This window comes from Cupressus sempervirens, chromosome 7 (genome assembly GCF_028749045.1).
Source record: "Cupressus sempervirens isolate cs-2001-9-10 chromosome 7, ASM2874904v1, whole genome shotgun sequence".
Taxonomy (NCBI): Eukaryota; Viridiplantae; Streptophyta; class Pinopsida; order Cupressales; family Cupressaceae; genus Cupressus; species Cupressus sempervirens.
The window spans coordinates 111794197-111800196 of NC_143124.1; positions in this window are offsets into that span (position 1 = coordinate 111794197).

The window sequence follows — 6000 nt, forward strand, 5'->3', positions numbered from 1 at the left end:
AACAACATGCAGTCCTCCTTCTTGCCCTTTTTGTTGAAAAGGTCACGAGGTTGATAAAGTCATCGGGGGAATAATTTTAAGTCTCCTTGTAACGAATGTCAAATGCGATGTCTTTCAAGATATCATCATAACAATCGTTTAGAGCAGCACTTTAAATTAACTAAAAAAAAACTTTACCAAAAGTATCAACTTACAAGATTTCTTTGACTTTTAGTTCCTGACTTTTAAAGACGCGGATTAATGTTTTCGAATCACGTTTTTTGGTTTGGAAGTCGAAAAAACTCAAAACAATCCCACTTATAACATAATTAGAATAATATTTCTTATTAAAAAAAATTGAATTTTTTGATTCATGTTTTTCAATTGGCTTTCTCCTATTTTTTCCAGTGGTCTTTCTATTTTATCTATTGGAAAAATTTGTAGAAAATAGGAGCATATTTGTCTTTTGTCATGCACTTGGTTTATCAATGCTGGTCTATCGGAACGACTTTAAACATCACACGCTAAGCTTAATTCCTAGATCAAAAGTGTTAAATACTCAAAATTGACTATTTTTACACAAGCTTAATTCTTCCCTTAATATATGATGTTTAATTCTTCTCATGTCATGTTTTCCCTTCCACATTTTGCAAACATGCTAAAGTCTTATACCAATTTCTCCATTCAGGGGCGTAAATCTACATGAGCGATCCTAGCTCTTTGTGATAAAAATGTGCAGTGCTTCTAAGACTTTAGCGATCATCTGATATGGCGGTCTTAAAATTGGAGTCCATGGTATGGTTTAAAGAGATTGCTTTCAAATCTAATTATCAGCACAGAGGTTGGAGCAAGTTTGATCTACTATCATTCTCCATAGCTAAGAAATTGCGTTCTCTCACATCCATAGCTTTTAGTCTAAAACAAACGTTCTCTAATCTCCATGGATTTTGTCCTAAATCAAATTTTCTGTAATTCTTCCCTGAATTTTTCTTTTGATTTTAGTTCCTACAACTTTTTTACCCAAATGTGAATTCAATGTGTATCAGGCTATTAAAAACCAAAAGAGATCACCGCCACCATCACTGGATATATATGACACAATTATCATTGAAAATCAAGATTATAATTTCCTATTCGATTTAGTTTTCCTTTATAAAATCTATATAATCTACATGCTTTCGACCTAAGCTAATAAAAACCTAGATAAATACAATACTTTTCCTGGTAACGCATGCACTGCTGATTGTTGTTAATCAAATTCACTTTCTTATACAAATAATCAACACCCTTTGTGTCTAAATGATAAAGCTAATTCATGATGTATTTTCTTTTATAGTTAAAAGGAAGATTAAGACAAGAAGGAAACCGCTATACCTTGATCGCCATCAACAGATTAAAAGTACAACCGTAAAAGAAAGGGCATATATAATAGTGAAGCCCTCGAAAGAATTATTTTTGGGAATAAAGAAATTCTACAAATAATAAATCTTATAATCCATAAAATTGGTTGCGATTATACGTGGTGAATGAAATATTTAAGGAAAATTTCTAATCTTTGCAAAAAAAAAAAAACATCTCTAAACATGTTAAGCTAGTGTCCTTCACATTCAAAATGTCTGAGTGCACGATAAGTTTAGTCTCGCAGATCACGAAAATGAAATGATCAACCTTCCATTTCTCTATTGTATCACTACTCCTTTCGCACATAAGGAAAAGTATGTCAGTTTGATTTTTAGTACTTTGATAAATACAAAGCATAAAATATTGAAGGTTTTGTTGCTGTGATCACAATGTTTATATATGGATTTCACTATCCAGATGTTATTGTATGAAGGCTAATGATCATAATATAATAATATGTCTCTTGGTTTTATAAGACTCTTCATTCCTAATGTAATAGGAATCTTTATATATGCTAATCATGTATCATTTATATATAAATATATATTTTTATTATAATACTCTGTCTAGTCTGGACGTAGCCACATTTGTGGTGAACCAAGATAAATATTGTGTTGTATTTTCTTTTGTCTATTTATTTGCATCTCCTATTTACTTCTCTCTTTCAAATCCTTTCAATTGGTATCACAACCTGTCAATACGGGTTGTGAGATGGTGGATGTGAAAGTAGAGAAATTTGCAAGGAAGAACTCTTGCCTATGGAAAGTGTAGATGCATTCTTAATTGGTTAAGAAAGATTTGTAAATTGCAATTGAAAGAAAAACTAAGAAAATGAAGAGAGTGCAATGTCAAATCATATAAATGATTCGAAAAAATTATTATGTCAAGAAACCTCAGTTGGTATGACTCAAGGTGATGAATCTAAAGCTATCATTTTGTTGTGCTTCCTACTAGATAGTTCAAATGTCATATTTACAATAATTAGTGCTACAAATTCAGATGATGAAGTTTTTGCCACTTTACTCAGTGAAGATATGAGAAGAAGTAACAAAGACTCCTCATTCAATGATGTTCTCACCATGGTTAGTACTGAGATATGGGGAAGAATCAATGATATAGGTAATAATTACAATTGAAAGAAATGTAAATCACCCAATAGATCAAAGTCAAGAGGTAGGAATGGAGAGTGCTAGTTTTGCGGTAAGCTCCACTCAAAGCAAAATTGTCAGGCTTAGAAGAAGGCACAAGGAAAGGTGAGAAATATTGAAGAGAATATAGCCTCTGAGAAGGATGAAATTATTTTAATTCTTTCCACAAATGACATCAAATCATATTCTTGGATGATAGATTCTAAAGCCTATTTTCATGTCACTTCTTCTACAAATTGTTTTACAGACTATCATGAAGGACAATTTAGTACTGGGCTACAACTATAGATATTGCTTATATATACAAAAAAAAAAAAAAACTTCTTACCACCATGGAGGATTAGACCATGCATGGTCTTGAACACACAACTGAATCTTTTCTCTATTTTCTCTCCTTAAAAACCCATCTATCTTTGTCAGTGTATGAGGCTCACTAATGTGTCCATCAATTCAATATTTCTATGTATGACAATATCCATATATGTTTTCCTAAATGGAACTCTAACAACCTAAGGTTCTCTCACATGTTCCTCTCTCAAAAATTGATAGTTGCAATGTCCATTCACATTTACTCTATTTTCTTCAACTATATTTGGTTTCCCTTAGAATGATGTCATTAACAACTATATCACCTTTTAATTTTGGGGAACTATGTATAGAAAAAATAGAGGTAAATCTAATTATTTTTGTCATGTTCCATGTTAGTTGTTGCTTCATTTTTAGTTAGATAGGTTCCTTCCATCTCATTTTCCTCTCTATAGATTTGTGAAAATTTGAACTCGAAATTTCCTAATTATTTTTCCCAAATTCTAATGTGGTGTTCACCCAAGTGCCACATTGCAATACAAGTCAATGGTGAATCACCTTCTAAATGGGTTTTCTTTGCCTTCTTTGATCTATACACTAAAGTATAATTAGAGCCCCTCTAAAGTCTACTTCATTTATTACACTTATACTTGGTAAATTGGTTTGTCTATAGAGATCAAATTATTTTGATCTATGATGACATGTCATATTCCACACTGTCACTTGGATTAGGAATGGTTGAATGAAATATTATCCTTGATTTTTTAGCTTTGTGTTTTGATCCACACGTATATTAAAGGCCATAATGTAAACAAATGTAGTGTCAAACCTATGGAAATTGAGGAGTTAAAGAAGAAATTGGATAAAAGAGTATGTACATGACAGTGAATGGATTGGATGCATTATGGGAGGTATTGGTCATAACATGGATTATGGAGATAGTATTTGTTAGATGATAAAAAGACACATAGTAGTGGTTTTTGTGGAAGTGATGGGAGTAAAGATTGACACAATGGTAAAAGAGCCATGTATACCTGTGTGTGTAATAAAATTTAGATTGTAATGTTTGGATATACCAAATTGTGGATCAAAGCATTTTTTGAAAATGACATAAAGATGTAAGAAATTGTAGGGATAACACTATGGTTTATGATAGTAGTAATAGAATTGAAAGAAGATACACCATTAGAAAGAATTATTAGGAATCTTCAATTGAACTTATAAAATTTCCTTGTCATGACATAATATTCTATTAATGTTTTATAAATATATTTTCTTTGTTAACTCATTTTAATGTATTTATCAAAACTTGTCATATATAACATGAACTTTTTTCTTATTATCATGACAGCCCATTAATATCTTATAATTATCATTTTTAATTTAATTTGTTATAATAAGTTTATTAGAAATTATGGTATATAACTTGAACATCTCCTCATGCCCATTGTTTTTTCAATATAATGGTACAATTAGAAACATAATGTTTATTTAATTGAACAATGATTTTAAAATTCAGCAAAAACTTCTTAATAAGAAATTAAAGTGAGTATATACATTTACCAAAGGATAGTAATAAAATACTAAATAGAAAATGGTATACAATGAGAATAGAGTCTTAAAGTAAGCATATTTCCACAATCAAAGACATGCAAATATTTATCTTGTAGTGATTGTGTTTCAGTTTTTTACCATCAATGTTCGGAATCATACTCAATAATCTATTATCAGAATGAAAGAATACCAGAATGGAAATGGATCATTGAATATAATGGAAAACTTAAATGATAAAAAAAATAAAAATTTGAAGAGAATCCAGCCATCACAAACTTGTCCGTGTGGTTGGGTGCCTGCAAGGTCAGACGCGAGTGGAGGGCGGTGGGCGTAGCTTATCCTCAGTGTCTTATATTTTCCCTTCCACATTTTGCAGACATGCTGAGTCTTATATCAATTTATCCATTGAGGGGCATAAATCTACATGAGCAATCCTAGCAATTTGTGATAAAAATGTGCAGTGCTTCTAAGACTTTAGCGATCATCTCATATGGCAGTCTTAAAATTGGAGTCCATGGTATGGTTTGAAGAGATTGCTTTCAAATCTAATTATCAGCACAGAGGTTGGAGCAAGTTTGATCTACTATCATTCTCCATAGGTTAGAAATTGCGTTCTCTCATTTCCATAGCTTTTAGTCTAAATTAAACGTTCTCTCATCTCAATGGATTTTGTCCTAATTCAAATTTTCTGTAATGTTTTCCTTGAATTTTTCTTTTGATTTTAGTTCCTACAACTTTTTACCCAAATGTGAATTCAATTTGTACCAGGCTATTAAAAACCAAAAGAGATCACCGCCACCATCACTGGATATATATGACACAATTATAATTGGAAATCAAGATTATAATTTCCTATTCGATTTAGTTTTCCTTTATAAAATCTATATAATCTACATGCTTTCGACCTAAGCTGATAAAAACCTAGATAAATACAGTACTTCTCCTGTTAACGCATGCACTGCTGATTGTTGTTAATCAAATTCACTTTCTCATCCAAATAATCAACACCCTTTGTGGCTAAATGATAAAAATAATTCATGATGTACTTTTGGTAGTTAAAAGGAAGATTAAGACAATAAGGAAATTGCTATACCTTGACCGCCATCAACAGATTAAAAGTACAACGGCAAAACGAAGGGCATAGATAATAGTGAAGCCCTCGAAAGAATTATTTTTGGGAATAAAGGATACTCTGCAAATAATAAATCTTATAAGCCATAAAATTGCTTGCGATTAAACGCGGTGAATGAAATATTGAAGAAAAATCTCTAATCTTTGCAAATAAAAAACCTCTTTAAAAGTTAAGCTAGTGTCCTTCACATTCAAAATGTCTGAGTGCACGATAAGTTTAGTCTCGCAGATTACGAAAATGAAATGATCAACTTTCCACTTCTCTATTGTATCATTACTCCTTTCGCACATAAGGAAAAGTATGTCGGTTTGATTTCTAGTGTTTTGATAAATACAAACCATAAAAAATTGAAGGTTTCGTTGCTGTGATCACGATGTTCACAATATTTACATGGATTTTACTATGCAGATGTTATTGTATAAAGGCTAATGATCATAATATCTTTTTATGTGTCTCTTGGTTTTACGAGATTTTCCATTT